Source organism: Bicyclus anynana, chromosome 22 (assembly GCF_947172395.1).
Source record: "Bicyclus anynana chromosome 22, ilBicAnyn1.1, whole genome shotgun sequence".
Taxonomy (NCBI): Eukaryota; Metazoa; Arthropoda; class Insecta; order Lepidoptera; family Nymphalidae; genus Bicyclus; species Bicyclus anynana.
The window spans coordinates 7,104,912-7,129,324 of NC_069104.1; the positions used below are offsets into that span (position 1 = coordinate 7,104,912).

The window sequence follows — 24,413 nt, forward strand, 5'->3', positions numbered from 1 at the left end:
TTACTAACATTAAAATGGAACCGACTTTAAAGACCTATTTCAGTTATTACTAAACTGATTTTAATGAAAATGAAATGGGACCCATCTGGAAGTATTGTTTGATTTTTTTTAATTGGTTAATAAATGACAAAGTTGTGTGGTAACAATCATAAAAAAAAAAACTTATGCGTCGAATTGAGAATCTGATCCATTTTTGAGTTGGTTATAAATACCATACACCACAAGTGTGGAAATTTTCGCTTCAGCAGCAGAGCGATCTGTTTAATTAATTAAGACTGTATTAAATGGCTTTAATTAATTAAACCGCTTTAATTTATTACAACTGTTCAACAAAATACGTGTGTATTTCGCGATCTTGAGAACGGGTGAATTTATATAGATCTTATATGTATTTAAACCAAAAAAAGATAAAAACATTTCAATAATGTAGGTGGCGCTAGAAGTATATTAGTAATAAGATGAATGATGATTTTTATTAAGATAATTAAGAAAATCCGCTGGGTACGTCGCTTTACTTTTTTTGTTCCACATAATTAATCTACTAAATATATAGAATTCGAGATGTGAGCATTTAGACGCATGTTGGTCATAAGCTGGACTTATAAAGTCACCAATGTGGAAGTACCTACGCGTAAACCAGAAGCGTGAACTTTGCAAACCGTTAAAAATTAAGATATGAAAAGTCCCATATCTAGGGCACAGAGCAAGAACTTCGGCACGACAGATATTAGATCCTACAGCTGATGGTCTTTATGGGAAAAGTTGCAGGTAAAAGAAGCGTTGCTCGTCGCAATAAGTCTAGGGTTTTAACATCCGAGAGTGGACTGGCATCGCAAGGGGCGCAACTGTGCGCCCCTTTAGAATATTTCTTCTTCTTCTTCTTCTTGTAGTGTCTCTGCGACTATTGAAGGTTAACTAGTTAACTAAATAACTATTTATTTCGCCTCGCAAAAGATAAGCAAGTTTATACTAAACTGATTGCTAACCTTCAATAGTCTCAGACGCACTACAAGAAGAAGAAGAAGAAGAAATATTCTAAAGGGTCCAAGGTAGTAAACATATTTCTGTTTAGTTTGATACGCAGGCAAAATCTCTTACGTATCATTTCTGTTCGTTTCCTGTTTTTAAAAAGAAGAAATCTCCAGTTGTATGGTTTCGATGAGTCTTTCCAATCGATTACACATACGCAAATGGCATTATTTGCTTGTACGCGACGCGTTTTCAGTTTTTACCGAGCTAACCTAACACGGGGTCATAGTCACTTGGCACCCGGCCAGGACACGGTCGATGTGATATTCCAGGGTTCAAAGACCCCATGCTACATTTACAAATCTTGTGACTTGCTACCTATGAGGATGCTGTTTCGAAAGAGAGGACTTGTGAACGAATGATTAAATAGGTGGGTGGGTGTAACTTTTAGAATTTTAAAATATCGATAGGGGTCGTTAAAGCCTCAAATGCTATCACCCCGAACCAAAGGAGTGTGGTAACCCAAAGCTCTCAATTTCTAGCGTAGTTCTTCAGTGGATAGATAATAATATCTATACCAATATTATAAAGCTGTAAAGTTTGTTTGTTTGGTTGAACGCGCTAATCTCAGGAACTACTGGTCCGGTTTGAAAAATTCTTACAATGTTAGATAGCCCATTTATCAAGGAAGGTTATAGGTTATATTTTATCCCCGTACACCTACGGGAACGGGAACCACGCGGGTGGAACCGCGCGGCGTCTACTAGTTTTTAACATAAAAATGGAACCGACTTCAAACACTTTGATTTTAATACAAAGTTACTAAACCGAATTTCATGAAAATAAAACTTTTCATACCAGAAAAATCCATGGTTCTCGCGGGACTTGCGAAAAACTTAATTCAACGGGTCTAAAGTCGCGGGAATTCGCTAGTTTTGCATAACCAAGATTTGTCATAATAAATTCTGCGCCGTTCCTTTGATTTTATCAAGAAAACGGGAGAGAATGTAAAGGTCTTATATTAGCGGGGGTTGTTTGCTAATAGCCCATTACGAGCAGGTGGCTTTGCGGAATTCGGAATTTGAACCACTTACACCCTTAGCCCCTTGTTACTTCCGCGAGCCTATTATGCTAAATACTTGATTTATTTTATATTTCATTTTATTTTTCTATTAAGTACATAACGACTATTTTATTGAGCGATTTATCATTTTTTTACTCGACTGCGTCAGAAGGAGGATAATGTTTTTTATACAGATATTGTGATACCTACTTGTTTTTTTTCAGTTTATTAAGCAGTCGGGTTTTTTGTTTTTATAATAAATTCAATACCTTAATAATACTCGTAGTTCCTTCAACATTAGGTATATCACGTATATTAGGTACGTTTGTACTATAGGTTCTATAGATTAGTCCCATAGAATTAAAAAGAAGTATCGGTGCATATTGTAATAGTTTTATAATAAATACATCACGTTGTCTAATTTGTAAATAACAAACCCTTCAAAACAAAAAAAGAATTTTCAAAATCGGTCCACAAATGACGGAATTATCGCTGGACATACATAAAAAAAAAACATACATACAGCCGAACGTAGAACCTCCTCCTTTTTGGAAGTCGGTTAAAAAAGAATTAAATCTTTGCTTTGAGTAGATATTTCATATCTGTATGTAAGTACAGTAAATGGGAATAGTGAATGAATACTATCATTAATTAATGATGATGAAACCGTCATGACGGTAAGATATGAACTTTATAATATTTTTTTAATACACTAAAAAAGTAAAACACGTAAGTAGTAGATACCTACACAAGAAGCAGAGAAAATGGCAGTCTTCAGCTTGAAATAATAAGGAATAATCTTTGAATGATTATATAATCTTTGGTTTTGTTACTACTTATTTATGTATCACGACAATTTGAGGTTACAATTATAAAAATCAGTAACAGTGTTGTGCTAAACGGTTCATCGAAAATTGAATTTAAAAATAAGCTTCAAAAAATATTAAGGACTGACGACATCCACCAGTAAGTACAGATCAAGTTGCGCAAATAAATTAATTAAAAAGTTAGGTCCTTGAGTAAAAACTTTCTACGTTTCCCCTCAAGATCTGTTTTACATATAACAGAATCAGGGATGTCTGTTAATCTAGAAACGTAACGGAACTGTCACAACCAGTCAGTGGTATAAATTCAATTCAATCATTTGCTTTGCCGCCCTCACTGAGAGCACGATTCGACAAAAAGGATATTGCAATAATGTTCTTGACATAAAGTAAAAGGATTCTTTTATTTCACTTTTAATAAAATATTCTCTTGGATTTATAAATACCGATACCTCGTGGCTTTACCTGCGTAGTTCCAGTTTCCGTGAGATATACGGTAAAATATAGCATAATCTTGTCATCAGGGGTTGCCTGTTAGAGATTGCTTAAAGCAATAAGGCCACCTTTGCATACTATTTTTTAGTTTTAATTTCCCTTTTTGTTAATTGTTCATTTGTTTTATATTTTGGTTGCAATAAAGTATTTCTTCTTCTTCTTTTTCTTTTTATGACACTCACAAATAACGTAGCTTTCTAGTGGTAAAAAAATCAAATTGGGTTAGTAGATCCAAAACAAACTTTACCTAGAGAACAAAACCACAAACTTTACCTCTTTATAATATTAGATAGACTATCATACGTCCTTGACTGTACCCGCGTGGAGCTCTTTTAAGAAAGTCCAATAACCACCGTGCATTGTTATCTCTCAAAGGCATAGTTTTCGATGTAAAAGTTAAATCAGAAAAATAACTATAAAGTAATTCAATCACAAAAAAAATCAGAGTTATTGAGCCAGATATGGCGGTCCAAATTCTGAATTGAGTTTACCGTGTTACGTGGAGTATCGGTATGAAAGAGCTTCATTGGTACAAGGTCAAACGGATTTTTTATTATTTTTATTATGTTGTGGATCTTGCACTTGTCCGGTTTTTGTATATTATGAATTCTTACAATAGTTACTTAAAATTTAACAACATATTTGAATATAATGAAACTATTATGAATTTAATAAGTACTTTAATGTTCTGAGAAATTCATTCACGTGGTTTGACATAAGACATGTATGCTCACGTCCACGAGTCAAATACCAACTTTAACAAATTGATAATGAAAATGAGGTAATAGTTACCGTATTTTGGATGTAGAGTGATCATTTGTGACATTTATATCAAGGGTAACCTAGGTGCAGGTTAAATGGTAAACTGCAGTTAAATATTGGTATCTAATAAACATTTTTATAGTATATGTAAGGACCCTCGTCCTTATTATAAAATAAGCAAATCACTGGCTCCTTCCTACACTGGTATGACAAGCAGACCCCGCACACGACCACTCTAGTCAAGTGCCGGTGACAGACTGTCCATATATAATGTATCATCTATGGACTGTCCCATTGCCCCCACTACCAATGTACATGAAAGTGTATGTACTTATGTAGATATCTATTTAGTAGACACAAACACTACAGTATATAAGCATTTTCTAGGCAAGCTTATATTATATGAGATGGATCAACCATAGACTGTTGTGTAAATACGTGTAAATAGTATCTACATCACATTAACCATCCGGCGTGATTGCAACCAAGCGCCAGCTTTTAAAACAAGAAAAAAAGTTCATAGAACTAAATCATAATTATGATCATGGTCATTATGATCATGAATTTCGATGTATTTGTGCCTACTTCTTCCTTGACATGCTCCTTTTTCCTAGATAAATATATGATTCCTAATCTGATGATTACTAATCTCAATTAGTAAGAAAACAATTTCGCGCTTACTCGCAAGCGTCGGTTAGTAAAAAAGAATTAAAAAAAAAACATACGCATCGAATCGAGAACCTTCGCACCTTTTTTGAAATCGGTTGATAAATAATCTCAATATCAATAGTCAATGTCAATAGTCTAAAACAATTTGAAACAACTTATGATAATTCCAAGGAATACCCCTTTCACGACCGTGAACTCTAAAGCATTATGTATTCTATCAGTGCTTGAACGTTCTTAGAAATTGATTCACGTGGTTGACCCAAGATATATTTGCTCAAGTTCACGAGTCAATACTAGATTTGCATAACGGGACAGAATAATTAACGTATATTAGATGTACAGTGGCTATAACAGACTACACAAAGTTTGAGCTTTTATTTTCAAGTAGATGTAGTATTTTATTTTGAAGTAGACGTCGATAGTACTAAGTAGATGTTAGAGCTATGCTCTGAGTATCTCTGATTGAATCAGAAATTAGGAGATTCGTAGAAGAACCAAAGACTTAGCTCAACGAGTCGCGAAGCTGAAGTAGCAATGGGCGGGGCTCATTGTTTGAAGAACCGATGGACGATGGGGTCCCAAGATGCTGGAATAGCGACTCACTTGTTTTCGTCAGACTACCTGGTGAGGACCAGGTGGACTGACGACAACAAGGTAGTCGCAGGGATTTATCGGATGCGGGTGGCTCAGGATCGTGATGTTTGGAAGTCCCTACATTCATCATGCGGCTCTAGTGAGGGTTATGTAGTAGGGTTATAGTAGAGTTAGTGGTAAACACCATCAACTAACTAACTAACCTAACCTACTAGCCTTTAGACTGTACTGAGAATTTGTTGGAAGAAAAGACACACTCAACTAACTAACCTAACCCACTAGCCTTTAGACTGTACTGAGAATTTGTTGGAAGAAAAGACACACTCAACTAACTAACCTAACCCACTAGCCTTTAGACTGTACTGAGAATTTGTTGGAAGAAAAGACACACTCAACTAACTAACCTAACCCACTAGCCTTTAGACTGTACTGAGAATTTGTTGGAAGAAAAGACACACTCAAAAGCAACTGATTAAATAATCGTCAAACTATAAATGTAAAAGTTCACCGGGTCAACTAGTTATATAAACAACTGCAATATAAATGTTAACAACAAGCTACAATACAAATGTTTATTATGTTTCCTATTATATGAAACGAAATAATCGAAAACAATGAGCTAATTTGACACGAAACGAAGACAAATGGACAAATCATTGTGAAATTACGCGTGCTAACACATCATAAATGCAGCACAGCGCGAGTAAATCATGGGACCGTAAACAGTGCCGGCCGAGGCGTGAGGCCTCATTGATCAGAGTTCCTTCCGAGCCTTTGTAGGCCGGGCGTCTACGACAGTCTCGCTACGCCCGTAGCGCGCTACGCTCGTAGCACCTCGTAGTAACGCTACGATAAATAAATATTTCCCCCCGAACTCTATTACAAGTATTTTACAAGTGTAAGTGGTTTCGAGTGTGTTTTGTGCTTAACCGTGGAATTATCTACGTAAGTTGTTGTGTTTTGTTTGTCGCTGGAATTCAGTACTATGCGAAATGTTGACATGTACATTATTTTTACTTCGTACCTACTTTACTTGGCCTGTAATTTTAAAGCTTTCTTTTGTGTTATAAATTTAGACTGCATAAAAGTCTAAACTTACTAACTAATATATAATATAACTATATATAAGTATGTATAGTTATAATCCGCTTCAGCCTATTTTAATGGTGGTTGAAGTCAGTCAACCCTTGTTCTTATATGAAAAGGATTTTAGAGATTAGATCCGCCACACTGCTCTAATAAGGGTTGGTGGGCTTTATTTACAAATGTATATGTATATAATGAATAAGTATATAACTATTATTGCTTTTTATATTATTTTACAACTAAATTTAATATTTAAAATGGGTGATTTAAAACTCTTAAAATAATTTTTAATGAATATTCAAATACTATTCTTTTTTATTATAAACTTAATTTTAATTTATTTTATCGTTTGCTTATTTCAACGAAATGAAACGAAATATCGCCGCTTCTCATTAGAGACAACTGATTAAATTTTACGGACAGATTTCCCGACGAAGAAGATTAACTTGGTAATTAAATCATCTAATAATAAGCTGGTTTGCACAATATTTTGGACCAGAGTAGAGATTAAATAAGATATTACAGGAGGAAAGCAGATATTTTTGAATATAGTTAGCACATTAAGAGGATTTTGAATACATTTTATATAGCAATTACCTCTTGGCGGAAATAGTAGTTTCAGGTAGTTTAACTTTAATTCATTTTTATTGTTTTATTATTTAACAGAAGCGTCATGTTTCCGTGTGAGTATAACGTACGTTTTGCCGATAATGTAACTTTCCATTAGTTACAAAAAAATAAATTGGTTTGCTGATTTAGGTGTGAAAGCGAAACAATTTAACTAACTCGCATTCGCATTCATAATACTAGTTAGGATTCATAATCATCATCATCATATCAGCCGATGGACGTCCACTGCAGGACTGCCTTTTGTAAGGACTTCCAAACATCACGATACTGAGCCACCTAGTTAGGATTATTGTAAATATATTCATGAACATTTACGTAGTTTGGTGGATTATGTAAATAGCCAGTTATTTACGGTAGAACCGATTTCCAAATTCAAATTAATTTACGAAATAAACTACACTGAAAGGATTTATATTTATAATCTCCTAGATTCCAGAACCGCAGCGTATCATTATACTAAAGATGCAGTTCTTTCCGTTTCAATTCTTTGACAACGGAAATTACAGCCTGGGGTTCCTGGAATACCCGAAGTTCTTCAGCGTTTATTTTTTTAAATTTTAATATAGTAATCATTTTATAATAACCTTAGAGTTTAGTTGTGAAATTAACAGTTTCCTTTTTAACTAATTTCTAGTGTTTATTGTTATTTTTTTTTCTCTTTCTCTGTTTTTAATTTGTGTAAATTTATGTAAATTATTTTTTTTAACTTTTTCTTAACACTTAATTTTTAATTGTTGCTACGACCTACACTTTATGCATGGTGTGGCTACCTTTAAGTAAAGTTATATGTGTTTTAATACCCTACTTATTAAGTTTTTTAATTCCGAATACATATAATTTTGTTGGTGGTCCAAATAATAAATAAATAAATAAATTATAGGTCGTTTACGTCATTTTCATTCGTTTAGTAGCTACGATCAAAGATTTTATAATAGAGATATGTCAATAGCGCGTCAAAACTCAGGCGAAGAGAAGAGGTTAATTGACCGCATTTCATTGAGTCGCATAATAAACAACGAAAGATAATTACACAAATAATACCTAAATACACATACACCATGTCTAGTTATGTGTTTGAACTTTAAATACCGTATATACAATATTAATATTATAAAGAGGAAAACTTTGTTTGTATGTTTGTTTGTTTGTAATGAATAGGCTAAAAACTACTAAACCAGTTTTAAAAATTCTTTCACCATTCGAAAGCTACATTATCCACAAGTAACATAGGGTAAATTTTATTTTGAAAAAAAAAATGGGTTTAAATACACTAGTCTAGCAGTGTCTATGTCATATGACGAATTTTTTTAACCGCAGTTGCAGCTGAACTAACTCTGCTCGATAGATTATTGCAGCTTAGTAGTTACTAAAGTATAAAATGTCGTTGGCTTGGTTGGTTGGGGTAGCTTCAAGAAACACCACTTTTTTTTATTCTTTACAAGTTAGCCCTTGACTACAATCTCACCTGATGGTAAATGATGATGCAATCTAAGATGGAATCGGGCTAACTTGTTAAGAGGAGGATGAAATGCACACCCCTTTCGGTTTCTAAGCGACGTCGTACCGGAACGCTAAATCGCTTGGCGGTACGTCTTTGTCTGTAGGGTGATTACTAGCCACGGCCAAAGCCTCCCACCAGCCAGACCAGGACTTATTAAGAAAACATCAATCGGTCCAGCCGGGGATCGAACTTAGGACCTCCGTCTTGTAAGTCCACTGCGCACACCACTGCACCACGGAGGCTGTCAAAACTTTTTAACCAACTACATCAGACGGAGGGTAATGTTTTTACGTTAAAAATAGTCACCACACCCGTCTTTTAAGGTATTATTTTTATGGGGCTCATATACAGTTGAGAGCTTTAAGGGCTCACGTCTGCCATTGATGGAGTTATAAAAAAATACTTTATGGCTATTGATACCCATAAATTGTTCTTAGCACAATGTAACAAATTTCACGAAAGCTGTAGAAGGTAATATAATTCCCAGTGAGCGATTTTATGTCAAGCGGTCGTTAAAACTTAATTTCATGCTCTGAAAATTGTTGATTTCCACGATAAAATATTGCCACTTCGGAAAATAAAGTGCCTAGAGAAATGTAATAGAAGTTTGACTATTGAATCAAAATTATGTACAGGTGGCAATAATCTTTCAGATAGCCCGTATTGTGAGGAGTTTCCTCACTCTGGAGCCTTGACCACGATTGATTGATTGATTTTTTTTTGGATTTAGTCCAGGTCTGGCTGGTGGGAGGTTTCGGCCGTGGCTAGTTCCGGTATGATGTCGTGTAGAAACCGAAAGGGATGTAGATTTTTATCCTCCTCCTAACAAGTTAGCCCGTTTCCATCTTAGATTGCATCACTCACCATTAGGTGAGATTATAGTCAAGGGTTAACTTGTAAAGAATAAAAAAAAACATTTTTAATTTTGGAAACAAATCTGAAACTATGAATGGTTCGTTCAAAACTTTTTTTAAGTTATAGGTGTTGGAATATGGGTGTTAATTGTAACTAATTTAATGCGAGGTGTAAGAATACGGATGTCAACTGTATTTTAATGCGTTTCAGCTGTTCCTTTAGTTACACACACTCACACAAAGACATACACACACACACACGAGGTACATAAATTATATTTAATTTAATTAAATATAATTTATGTACCTCGTGTGTGTGTTTTAGTACATAAATTCATCATTTTCAACCCATATACGGCTCACTGCTGAGCTCAAATCTCCTCAGAGAATGAGAGAGGGGTTAGGACTTAGGCCAATAGTCCACCACGCTGGCCTAATGCGGATTGGCAGACTTCACACACGCAGAGAATTAAGAAAATCCTCTGGTACCTACGCAGGTTTCCTCACGACGTTTTCCCTTCACCGTCTGAGACACGTGATATTTAATTTCTTAAAATGCACACAACTGAAAAGTTGGAGGACCGGATTCGAACCCACATCCTCCGGAATCGAAGGCAGAGTTCATATCCACTGGTTATAGCAGTTCGTAAATTAGTTATAAACAATTAACAATATCTGGCTAGACGAAAAATAGAATAATCTAATCTAGACGAACGCTATTTAGATAAAACTGCACATAAAACGAGCCGTAGCTTTCAGACTAAAAAGGAATTGCACATAGGGTTCGTCGCAGCAAACATTAAATAAATTTATTGCGTTCGACGAACTTTTCGTTTCTCCTCTTGCAATATTTGTGTGATCATATTGTATTTCGCTTATAACTGCATTTTATCTGTACCTACTATTTATACTAATATTATAAAGAGGTAATGTTTGTGGTATTGTAGGAGAATCCCTGGATCTACTGAATTGATTTTGAAAATTCTTTTACCGTTATTTGTGAGTGTCATGTCACTGGCTCTTTATCCCCGTATTCTCACGGGAACGGCAATTAAGCGGGGAAATATATGTATATGTATAAAAGCGAAAGGTCATAATCAAATATCTAAAACTCATTCACGTACAAATAATAAATATGGCAGTAGACATTCGCTAAGAATGGATTTGGCGACAGGGCCGGATTAAGGAGGTCTAGTGTGGACGAAATCGCAGGCGTTTGCTTGTATCATATTAGTGCTCCGCCCAGGCTTCTCAACTATACTAATATTATAAAGCTAAAGAGTTTGTTTGTTTGTTAATTTTGTTGAACGCGGTAATCTCAGGAAATACTAGTCTGATTTGAAAAATTATTTCAGTGTTACAGAGCCCATTTATCGAGGAAGGAATCTTGGATCGGGCTTTGAAATTTTTAGCTTTTCTTTCTTTTAAGACCTTATCAGTAAGATATCTCAGTCTAGAATTACTCGTAGGAAATTGATTATAAATATTGAATAATTATTATCTGACATAGCTCAACGAGTTGTGAACCTGAAGTGGCAATGGGCGGGGCACGTAGTTCGAAGAGCCGACGAACGTTGGGTTTTATCGGCATTAGAAAGCGCAGTGTTTGTGGACCCCTCGCCAGGTGGACTGACGTCATCAATCGAGTCGCAGGGATTCGCTTGTTGCAGGCGACTCAGGATCGTGTAGTTTGGAAGTCCCTACAAACGGCCTATGTCCTGCAGTGGACGTCCATCTGCTGATATGATGATGATGATGATGATGGATGATGATGAATTATTATCTTCATTCTCTTCGGTTAGTACCATCGATCCTATCGGTGGTTAGCGACCAATTTAATATTTCTATTTCTCTGCTGCCCGAAACAGTGATCTAGTACTCGTATTAAACCATTACGTTCGTTCTTGAGCCAAGATGTACCCACGTCTACGGCCTTCGTTTATCAATCTACGGTCATAATATGTTTTTCGTGAATACATATCTACACTATTTTCCTTAGACTTATTTCTATTTTTACTACCGCATAGTAAATGTTTGGGCAGCTCATTTGTAGTCAGGCGGCTTTTGTTCAGGCTTTACTTGTCGCCACGACCTTGACGGAGTAACTCTGTAGTATTAGATCATCACTACATTTTATTACTGTGAGATGGTGATAGCAAAAAAATGCCCTTCGGTCAAGTATTTTTTGTTGTATGTATTTATAGGGATAGATGTAGAAACCCTTAAGTATCTATACTAATATTATAAAGCTGAAGAGTTCGTTTGTTTGTTTTATTGAATCTCAGGAACTACTGGTTCGATTTGAAAAATTCTTTAAGTGTTAGATAGACCATTTATCGAGGAAGACTATAGGGTATATAATATCCCCTTATTCATACGGGAACATGAACCACGCGGCGTCAGATAGTTTTTAATAAAAAGCTAATCACAGGGTCACAAACGTTTTCGTTTTCAATAGTAACCAGCGTTATACAGAAATTATCTATTATTCTGAAAAATATAATAAAGAGAATAATATATTAAATATATTCAAATTGTAATGACCTTTCATAATAATTTTAATAGATTTACATATCTTTTTTACTTTTATTGTTCTACCATATTTTACGTAAATTTTAATAATATCATGAGAAAATTATTATTATAATTAATTCATGAGACTTCTGAAGCTTAATAATTATGGACCAAGTGCTTTTGTTTATTTAATCAACCACCTTATCCAAAAGATTTAATCTAACGAGTATTTTTTTAAAAATAGAAGGAGAGCTTGAGATAGTCAGATTTCATGGGTTTGACGGCCTCCGTGGCGCAGTACTATGCGCGGTGGATTTTCAAGATGGAGGTCCTGGGTTCGTTCCCCGGCTGGGTTGTTCAAGGTTTTCTTAATTGAGGTCTGAGGGGGCTTCCTCCGTGGCTAGTTACCACACTACCGGCAAAAACGTACCGTCAAGCGGTTTAGCGTTCCGGGACGATTTCGTGTTGAAACCGAAAGGGTTGTGGATTTTTATCCTCCTTCAAACAAGTTAACTCGCTTCATATTAGATTGCATCATCACTTACCATTGTAGTCGAGCGATTTAGCGTTCCGGTACGTCGTGTAGAAACCGAAAGAGGTGTGGTTTTTCATGCTCCTCCTAACAAGTTAGCCCGCTTCCATCTTAGATTTCATCATCACATCAGGTTAGATTGTAGTCAAGGGCTAACTTGTAAAGAATAAAAAAAAAAACAATATGTTGATTAAATTTCACAAAAATGAAAAAACAAAATGAAGTAGGTCTGGCTAGTACAGGTTCTTGGTATAACTGGCAACTGGTGCTATCACACGCAGCTCGGCGGTATCTTTATTTGGCATGCTACCAACTATGCCTGACTTTTATTCGCTTAATATAAAGTTTATAGGGACTTGGTTATTTTGGATAACTTTCTTCCGTTGAAATGTCACTAGTTTTTATTTTTGTATTTTTTGTCAAGAAATAATTGTAATTTTATCTCGCCGTTATATTGGCGCGTTTGTTTTTCTTTCGCTTATTTGTAACTTTTCTTTGTTTTCCTTTTATTTCTTTATTTTGCGAACTGTTCGACGGTGCTAGAGTGAAATGGAATGGCGCTAGCGTAAGTAGGTGAATGGGGTGGAGTTAAGGAGTTGTCGACGGATTGTTTTGCAGGCATTGTTTTTGTTTTAACTCGAAGGAAGGCAGCGTTTTCGATGAAAGCTCCAAGGTGGCTTGACTTCTTCCGACCAAAATAAATAAAATAATGTAAATCAGTTAAAATATGACGACAATTGTTGGAAAAGCCAACAATTGTCATCATACTTCAACTGATTTAAGGCACTTTAAGGGATTTTCTTCAGATATAAAGACTTTTCTCCTTCAACTATTATCTCCATAATTCAATTTAACTGTACAGAGATTCTCTCTTACATACGAGTACATACCAGTTAACCCTACTGTAATAGCTTTACGCTTTTTTTAATTATTCCTTTTAGCTATACACAGATGTTATCTAGATAGGGGTACATAGCAGTAAACAGTAAACACTCTACTCTAATAACGCTTTTTAATTAACCCTTTTTATTAATTATTTATTCACAAATATTTAACTAAATCTTATAAAAAGATAAAATAAAAGGAAATATAAAATTTTTTTTTTTTTATTTACAAAGATTTTTCTCTTTCAACACTTTTGTCAAGCTGTACACAAATGCTATATCTTATAGTAGGGGAACCCGGGTTGCTAAAATTTGCAGTTACTAAAGCGTCATGGAAATCTGGTAGACTAAATGATAGAAAGAATGGATACTTTTTTGCTTCCAGCGATGGGGAAAAAACTACAGACTTTAAAGAAAAAATACTTTTAGAAAACATGAGCGATTATTTAGGAGATCATTTCATTCAAAATAAGTAAAAAATTAACCGCGTTCGTGGCTCGATAACAGAAATATAAGGGTTTTATTTTGTAACTTTGTAACTCTCAATTGCCATTACGTTATGCTTAAATCGTCAGATGTTCGAAATGCACACATTTTAGCTATTAACTCACCTACCTTATCTTTATCTGAAGTGCTGGTTGAATATTTCTGAAGTTAGTTTTTTGGTAGCCCTAAACTTAAACCTAAACATACATATTAAGCACTTATCCTTTGTGGAGGTACTGAAACACGTTCAAAGTATACTGCCTTATGTTCATCTGCCGCGCTCAAGTACCTGCAAAAATCCCCTCGTAGGCTCCCCTACTATAAGAGTACATACCAGTAAACACCCTACACCGCAAGTGTGAATGGCGTAGGAATCGATATCCTGTGTTGGTATAGTCTGTGCCCTCAGACCAATTATAGAAGGACCTGTATCACACTCATAGTCACGAACAAAATTATCTGTCATTTTCTGAGGAAAACGAGCTTAGATTTGGTATATATCTTAAACTAAACTAGAAGTTTTTGCCCGTTTTTTACACAATTCAATTACACAAATAGATATTTTTACGGAGCTCTTTAACCGACGAACACGATTACAACTATTTAACATCGATTCTATAGAGATAGTTTTTATAATCGCATTAGATCGTTGATCATATACTTTGACAGAAAAGTAACGTCTAGCAAGGCAGGTCCTATACAATAATTGGTCTCAGTCTGTGTCACATTAGTCAACGGAGTGACGCGTGCTGTTTATTGAGTTATTGACGTGTCGCATTGCGAAGGTCAACACAGTAGCTTTGCCAGTCACGCTAGGCTTGAATGCGGAACTTCTTGGAAGAAAACGTTATTATGTGGAAATGGCATTTCGAAAAGCCTTGGATTGCGTAACCTTACTCCAATTTCAGTGTTAGTTTTTTTTTTTTAAAGAGATAGTGTTTTTTTAACACCCGACGTAAAATTTAAAAAGACGTTATAACCTAGTGGATATGACCTCTGCCATAAATTCGGAGGATGTAGTTTCGAATCCGGTCCGGAGCATGCACCTTCAACTTTTCAGTTATGTGCATTTTTTAGATACTAAATATCACGTGTGTCTAGTGGTGATGGGAAAAAATCGCGAGAAATACCTGAGAATTTTTTCAATTCTCTACGTGTGTGTGTTTTTCAATTCTCTGCTACTCCGCATTGAGCCAGCGTGGTGGAGCCAAACCCCTTTCATTCTGTTCAAATTTCAAATTGAGCTAAATATGGGTTGATGAATAATGATGTTTTCTTGAACAAATTATATTTTGGACCCTTGAAACCTACTATCTCCTAAAGCCACTATGGTCCATATTTCACAATTGGCTACTATACTCACCTATGGCTTATTAAATTTCAGCCTTTATAAAATAAGGTATGTCTGTCTGTAACAGGTTCTCCCTCTCAGTACGATGAACGGTGTAAGTAAAAAAAAATTATAACTAGCCGACGCACCGCGGTTTTAGCGCTAGTTCCCGTTTCTGTGAGAATACGGTGATAAAATATAGCCTATGACACTTACAAATAATGTAGATTTCTAGTAATAAAAAATTTTCAAAATCGGTTCAGTAGATCCACAGATTACCCCCTACAACAACAAAAACTTTACCTCTCCATAATATTAAGTATAGATTTAGTTATCTAGTCTATTCGTGTATTCATTTTACCACACTTAAGCCCAGCACGGCTATTCTCCAACGACGTTTTGTATAACTCGCAACTGCGAGTTTATAATTCATCGCTATCTTTCTCATTCTATAGTATCGTGTTAAACAGAGAAAGATAGACGTGAATTCGAAACTCGCACTTGCGAGTTATAATAATATCGTTACAGAATAACCTAGCAGGTAAGTGTTAATACACTTACTTACGGGCTAAAGTTTGTTTTTGTATATAATAAGGTAATGTTATAAACTTACTTTTATTTATTTCTTTTATAGTATGAAGGTTAATTGTAAACTTAACCTTGAATATATTTTGCGTGTTACAACTATGATTCAGATTACATCTACTTAATTGAAAATATAAAATACAGTGCTATTTTACATTAAAAATATTCTAATGTGATAATTTATATACTGGTTCAGGTCTGCTATTCTTTCTACGAATATTTCAATTGATAAAGATCCCAATTAAGTACGTTTTGCATTACAACGTCAAATAATATTCATTTTCTGAAAACCGAGTTATCGAATCAATTATTAAAGTTTCGGTTAATCATTCCTCCGTATTACGTAGGAACATACGACATAATTATTTTCAACTATAAAATGTTTTTACAGGACAAATGGATATTGAAAACAAATGCTTTATTTTGATGTTTACCGCCAAACATGGAAAACATTTAACGAATTAATTGAAACTCGACGAAATTCACGTCACGGCAACGAGCTATATAAATTAAACTATCCAGAGAATGAGGTAATCTATACTAATGTTATAAAGTTTGTTTGTTTGCTTGAACGCGCTAATCTCAGGAACTAATGGTTTGAAAAATTCTTTCAGTGTTAGATAGCCCATTTATAGAAGAAGGCTATAGGCTATACTAATATTATAAAAGCGAAAGTTTGTGTGTAAGTGTGAAAGTGTGTAAGTATGTTTGTTCCTCTTTTACGCTGCAGCTACTGAAGCGTTTTGGCTGAAATTTGGAATGGAAATAGATTTTACTCTGGATTAACACATACTTTTCATCTCGGAAAAATCCACGGTTTCCGCGGGATTTGTGAAAAACTGCATTCTACGCGAAGTCGCGGGCGTCCGCTAGTAGGCTGTATACCTACTATCTCCGTATTCCTACGGGAACGAGAACCACGCGGGTGAAACCGCACGGCATCAGTTAGTAATATATATAAGTTTTCGAATGTTTGCGATTCCCGTTTGCTTACAATTGTCACACACACCTTGTCGATTTCGATGTCCTATAAACCTCCCAAACTTTTTTCATTATTAATACCGACTGTCCAATTACAGTGCGTCCGCAATTCGGGTCTTGATTAAGATGGATCGTGCCGGACATGTCCGGGGCCTTGCTGGCAATTAATTTTATGGATTGATTTATAGAATTTTCCACTCGGAGTTCATTCACTTCCCCTCTATATAGTTTGATAGTATATAGATAACTTATGAATACAATATATATACTATATTGTATATTCCGCACCGGGTGGACCGAAGACATCAAGCGGGTTGCAGGGAGCCGCTGGATGCTGGCGGCTCCCTGCAACCCGCTTGATGGAAGAATAAGGAGATTTTTAAAGGATAAGTTAGCTTTAGTTTTCTATTGTATTCTATCTCAATAAAAGTACTAATACTTAAGAAAAAGAAATGTATCTATTTGTATAATTATAGATGTAACTAACTCGATTAAATTACCTTGCATATATTAGAAATACCTTGGGGAAATACATAAATACAAATAGGGCAGGCTGGTGGGAGGCTTCGGCCGTGGCTAGTTAACACCCTACCGACGAAGACGTACCGCTAAGCGACTTAGCGTTCGGTACGATGCCGTGTAGAAACTGAAATGAGTGTGTATTTCATCCTACTCCTAACGAGTTAGCCCGCTTCCACCTTAGATTGCATCATCACTTACCATCAGGTGAGATTGTAGTCAAGGGCTAACGTGTACAGAATAAAAAAAAAATATATTGAACACTATACACGTAAATAATAATATATTGCAAATGTATGTAATGCAAATAATGATAAAAAGCGGTAATGCTTGTAAATAAAGAGATTATTAGCTATTTTCACAATTCTTTGTTATATACTATTTAGAAAACAAAGTTAATCACTATTTATAAATTAAAAGTATTTCGCGTCGAGCACATGTATTTAAAATACACGAGCAATTACTTTGAATATATTCAAAGCGCAATAAGTATTTATAAAATGCAAATATTATTTCTGTTGATTTTATAAATATTCTTTTATGGAAATAAAATTCAAATGTGGCTTTAAAGCGACGTCGTTTGTGAAGTTAATTGTGAGACAAATATTTCTAGGCGGTAAGCTCATTTGGAGCCATTATAGCCCAGTGGATATGACCTCTGCTTCCGATTCCGGAGGGCGTAGGTTCGAATCCGGTCCGAGGCATGCACCTCCTAACTTTTCAGTTACGTGTATTTTAAGAAATTAAATATCACGTGTCTCAAACGGTGAAGGAAAACATCGCGAAGGAACCTGCATACCAGAAAATTTTCTTAATACTCTGCGTGTGTGAAGTCTGCCGATCCGCATTAGGCCAGCGTGGTGGACTAATGGCAACACCTCTCATTCTGAGAGGAGACTCGAGCTCAGCAGTGAGCCGAATATGGGTTGATAATGATGAAGCTCATTTGCTAAGGAATCACACTAATATTATAAAGGCGAAAGTTTGTGCGTGTGTTTGACTGAATTACTATGTACTACGTAGTAAATAGTACTCTTCCTTTACGTTGCGGCTACTGAAGCGGTTTGGCTGAAATTTGGAATGGAAATAGATGGAAATATTCAAGGTTTCTTATAATATAGACTTAATATTCAAGGCCTTTTTTTCCAATCAATTTAGCCCTTGACTATCTCACCTGATGGTAAGTGATGATGCAATCTAAGATCGAAGATCGAAGTAACTTATTAGGAGGAGAATGAAAATTCACACCCCTTCAATTCATATTTGCCCGGTTTTTATATTGATACTAGATGACGCCGCGCGGTTTTACCCACGTGGTTCCCGTTCCCGAAAGAAAACGGGGATAATATATAGCCTATAGCCTTCCTCGATAAATGGGCTATCTTACACTGAAAGAATTTTTTAAATCGGACCAGTAGTTCCAGAGATTAGTGCGTTCAAACAAACATACAAACAAACTCTTCAGCTTTATATATTAGTATAGAAGTATAGATATAGAATATAGATATTCAAGTAATTATATTTGTTTCTCTCAGTATAGTGAAATTAATTGTGTGTTGTAATTAAATGAAAGTGAATTTGACAATTCAATGGAAAATTAATAAAACGTAATAGAGTTTGAAACATCTATGACGCCTTTTGTTGAGTTTTGGAACGACAAAGTTGGTGTCTTACTCAGAAGATTTACGACAGGCAATTAAGTCAACATAATAGCGATATGAAACCGAAGGGATTATTATTAATTGATTACTCGCTTTTGAATTTCATACTTTAAGCAAAAAGTATGAAATTCAAAAGCTTCCTTGAAACGGAGGAATTCCATTTATTTTTTATTTTAATACTCTTTATTTGTACACCACAAAAATAAAACAAAACATGCAAAACAGAAACACAAGAAAAAGTAGAATACAAAAGGCGGCCTTATCGCTTAGTAGCGATCTCTTCCAGGCAACCTTAGGCTTAGGAACTTATTAGGATAACTGTAGGTGGTGTGTACGTAATAATATTGTACATATACATACAAATAACTACACACTAATACATAAACCATAATACACAAATTATATAATAATTATAAATATCATAAAATAAACTAATATATATAATATATCATTATGTCGTATGATAAATATTCTAATAAAATAAAATATGTAACTAGTGACTAAGATAATATGTCTTAACGGATTTTTTAAACATATCAAGGGATTTGGATTTCCGAATGTCAATTGTCCATGTTTGTATTAAAATGTGTTTTGACGCTTATTAATTTAAGAAATATTAATTTATAGTGGAGCGAGCTATTTTTGAGTATCTTTACGTAATCGAATTAGAAAGTAGAGATCCGTAGTAAAACAGAGTTGCCGACAAATCTCAAAAGGTTGCAAAGTTGAATTGGTAATAGGTGGGGTTCACTTAGTTCGAAGAGCCGATGGACGTAGGGGTTCAAGGTGCTGGAATGTCGACACGGCAGGCCAGGTGGACTGACGACATCAAGCGAGTCGCAGGAATTCCCTGGATGGCTCAGTATCGTGATGTTTGGAAGTCCCTACAAAAGGCCTATGTCCTGCAGTGGACATCCATCGGCTGATACGATGATGATGATGATATCGCAAATAAAAACGCGGATAAAAAGGAGCTTTAAAATAAATACTTCTTGAATTTTTGTATCTGCCATAGAGAAAATACACAGTTGGTATTTCTTACCAGGTTACGTCTGTGATTTTGTGAAATCCTCCCTCTCCCTTATAAGGATATATGGGATATATGGGGATATGACCAACACGCTATTACAATATGGGTTAATAGCCCTATGGTGATATTGTTTCTATATGGCAGGCGTCCACTGATCCATACTATGACTTTCTATACAAATAATACTGAAAGCTGTTCGATGCGATGCGTCCAATACGTACGATGCGGATATGTGGACGCCTGCCATTAACGTGCTTCAATGCCTATGGGTGTACTAACTTTTCAAATCCGGGCTGCGAATTTTTACTGAAAATTTCCAAGATAAAAGTACTATCTGTATTAGCACGGGTATCCAAAACTGCACTAGTAGGATCGTACCAAATTTGGCTAAGCAGGGAAAACAACACGAGCGGAGAAGGGGAGTGTTAGTTAACCGTCAAGCATATCCTTAAACCTACACCTATTTACAAGTTCAGGGCTCTGCTTGGAGTTTTTCTGCCTGTCACACGATGGATCTGGTACCCGCACGGTGAATCTATGTAATGCTAAGATATTCATCTCAAGCTAGGTATTTCATAGCCCGATATCCACAGGATAGGACCCACATTATGTGGGTTAGCCCACAAAACATAAAAAGCTTTATGTCTAGCAGTGGCGAAGGCTAAAATATTGCCGAAGGTAAACCAAAGGAACGGAAATTCATACCACGTGATATGGTTTCTCATAAATCCTTGCATATTATAGACAGTATTCATTACAATAATGAATATGTATTTATTTTCAATTGACAACCCGGAGGGAATCGGTTTGTATGGACTCTTCGCCGCTGTATTGTCTGATTATTACTCTTATATCTTAGCCTTGTCATCAACTATTCTCTTTCCTCACAAAGTTGCTTTGAGGCATAAATCACAGTGACCCGTCATAACCTCAGTAGAATATTTTAGCTATTCAGGGTACATCCTTAAATGTTAATTGCTCATCTGGGACCTCGTTTATAAGTCGCTAACTTCTGAGGCTACGTATCATAAGTTGCTGGGTTCGAGTCCTGGGTCAGGCTATAAAAGACTGATCATTTGTTTCTTATATATTTTTCTAATAAAAGATTATTTGTAAAATATCTCAGCCCGGTATTGGGAAGTTGGTGGTGTGTGTCTAAGTGCTGGGTGTGAGTGCTATGAACTACTGAACCGATTTTGAAAATTGTTTTACCAATAGAAAGCCACGTTATATGTGAGTCGTCGTCGTTATCAACCTATATTCGCTCACTGCTGAGCTCAAGTCTCTTCTCAGAATGAGAGGGGTTAGGCCAATAGTCCACCACGCTGGCCCAATGCGGATTGGCAGACTTCACACACGAAGAGAACTAAGAAAATTCTCTGGTATGCAGATTTCCTTACGATGTGTTTTCTTCACCGTTTGAGACACGTGATATTTAAATTGTGAGTGTCATCCTATTATTAATATTATAAACGCGAAAGTTTGTATGGATTGGATTGGATGTTTGTTACTCTTTACCGTCACTACATACGTTTTCTGTGCCACTACTACTGAACCGATTTGGCTGAAATTCGGAATGGAAATAGATTTTACTCTGAATTAACACATAGATTACTTTTCATCCAGGAAAAGTTCATGGTTTCTTCGGAATTTGTGGAATACTGAATTTCACACAGACGTAGTCGCGGGCGTCCACTAGATAGCTTTATTTTATTCCCGTATTTTTTTATTCCATGAGACTGAGGACTACTTGGGTGGATGCATCTGCTAGTATTTTATACTTATGAATGACCTTTTAGTTTTCTTCACAAGGGCCATTTATTTTAAAAATAGTTCTCAGTCTCATATGAAAATGGTTGAGGTGTCATTCGATTCGGAATTGAATGTAGATAGTTTTTGAAAAAGTTGGAGACCCGCTTCCAAAAATTAAAAAGCTATAAAATTGTTTATAACCTAAATGGCACATGTTAACCAGTGTATTTCTCTTTTCACATAAATGTGTTATAAATGTCCGCCAACTTCTCATTTGTGTTCCCTTTGAAGTTCAGTAATAAAAAAAGTACTACAAAATGGACAGAACTTTCACAACGGCATTTTTATTTTAGTTTAGCATTAGTTCCCGCGTGACTTCCATGGATCAAAGGAACTTACAAACTTTGTACAATTTTGTTTGGTTTGCTTTTACTCGTCTGTTTGTATTCAAGGAGAGAGACAAAGTTATATTGTTTGCAGTAAAAATCATAGTTTCCCGTTACACCTTTTTATGACGTCGTTTTTATCGATTCGATCGAATCAGAAATGAGGTGATCCGCAGAAGAACCAAAGTCACCGACATAGCTCAACGAGTTGCAAAGCTGAAGTAGCAATGGGCGGGCCACATAGTTCGAAGATCCGATGGACGTTGGGGTCCCAAAGTGCTGGAATGGCAACCCCGCACTAGTAAGCACAGTGTTGGCCAACCCCCCACCAGGTGGACTGACGACACCAAGCGAGTCGCAGGGATTCGCTGGATGCAGGTGGCTCAGTATCGTGATGTTTGGAAGTCTCTACAAAAGGCCTATGTCCTGCAGTGGACGTCCATCGGCTGATATGATGATGATGATGATGAGAGAATTATGAAAATTCTCAGGTATGCAATTTTTCTTCGCCTTTTGAGGTATAAAATCGTTACAGAATAGTCTAGCAGTGCCAGACAGGTCGTTAAGAGGTGGCTATTGCCATGGTAAAAAATAAACAGCAAATAACAGAGCTGCGATGTCCGACGGTTCACGCTTGATTGGTGATTGAGCCCGCCCTGCCTTCAAAGATCTCGTTAGCGCGACCGGCAGATGTTTTTCTTTTAGTTTTCCTTACGTGATACCTTATTATTTATTAATAGGAGGATGTTTATTATGAACTAGCTGACGCCGCGTGGTTTCACCCGCGTGGTTCCCGTTCCCGTACGAATACGTGGATAATATAAGCCTATAGCCTTTCGTGATAAATGGGCTATCTAAAACTGAAAGAATTTCTCAAATCAGATCAGTAGTTTCTGAGATTAGCGATTAAGCGAACAAACAAACTCTTTAGCTTTATAACATTAGTATAGATAGGGAATAATTGGTTTATTTTGCTATTGTCCGCAAAAATCGACGAATTCAAGCGCAGTTCAGATCCTTTAATGCTGACACTACAGTGTTCTGTTTTTTTATTCTCAACAAGTTAGCCCTTGATTACAATCTCACCTGATGGTAAGTGATGATGCAATCTAAGACGGAAGCGGGCTAACTTGTTAGGAGTAGGATGAAAATCCACACCCCTTTCGGTTTCTACACGACATTGTAGCGGAACGCTTAATCGCTTTGCCGGTACGGGTGTACCTAGCCATGGCAGAAGCCTCCCACCAGCCAGACCTGGACCAATTAAGAAAACCAGGACCTCAGTCTTCTTAATCCACTGCGAATACCATTGCACCACCAAGGCTGAGATGCAGTCAAGCTTTTAATAAGCTTTTAATGTTGGGAAAAAACTAAACCGAATTACTTATTATTCTTTGTCGTAGTTCATAGAGCCTTTCTCTTTAAAATGCAAAAGTCAGTTTTTACTTTACTGTAAAATAAATTACTCTGAAAGCGCAAGGTCCCAAAGGTGTGCTGGTGTTTTAAAAATAAAATAACATCTGTTTGGTCCAAAGACAGTATTGAATTATTCATGCACTCAGATATTCAGCTGAAAGCTTTTACCTTTGCCGACTTTACTGACGTAGCGGTTAACGCTGCTAGATGGAAGATACTAATTGGTCCCAGGTTCTATGCTTGGTAGGTGCAAGTAAAATTAAAATTTATAACACGATGGTTTTAACTAGCAGGGGGTTTACTAAGCCTAAGTTAGAACTTAAACCTGCTTTCAAAGTGTCAGATATTCCCTGTAAAAGCTGGGCGTATACATACATTATGCTAGTATATCGTCCCAAGGTGCTGGAATGGCGACCCCGCACTACAAAGCCCAGCTTTGGTCGTCCCCCTACCAGGTGGACTGACGACATCAAGCGGGTCGCAGGGATTTGCTGGATGCAGGCGGCTCAGTATCGTGATGTTTGGAAGTCCTTACAAAAGGCCTATGTCCTGCAGTGGACGTCCATTGATGATTGTACTCGTATATGTATTGTATCGCTACGTACTTTCTGTTTTTTTCTTTTCTTTTTAATACAAACGTTCAATTGCCAAATTAACGCAGTTTAAATATCCCGTTGGTTAGATTTTATCTGAAGTGGCAGAAAAATGGAACCTTTTACATCGAAAGATTAAACTGCAGCGTAAAAGCTTCAAGTATTTTGCAAAGTTTAAGTGGCTGGTCTTGACTTTACTTTAAGTTACAGAGTTCGTACGTTTGAGCGCAGTAATTACAAGAACGCCCAGTCTTTAGCTAATTATAATTTTTGCAAGCGACAGCACTGCTATTGACT

The 24,413-nt window shown here is 36.1% G+C and overlaps 1 protein-coding gene across 1 annotated transcript in view; it reads left to right on the forward strand.

Annotated features, from left to right (window-relative positions):
* Positions 1-6,297: 6,297 nt before the first annotated feature.
* Positions 6,298-24,413, forward strand: part of LOC112050675 (atrial natriuretic peptide receptor 2-like) — a 56,687-nt gene continuing 38,571 nt past the window's right edge. Inside the window, exon 1 of the mRNA XM_024088988.2 lies at positions 6,298-6,321. The gene's annotated coding sequence lies outside the window, so the exon portion shown is untranslated. The remainder of the gene's footprint in view (positions 6,322-24,413) is intronic.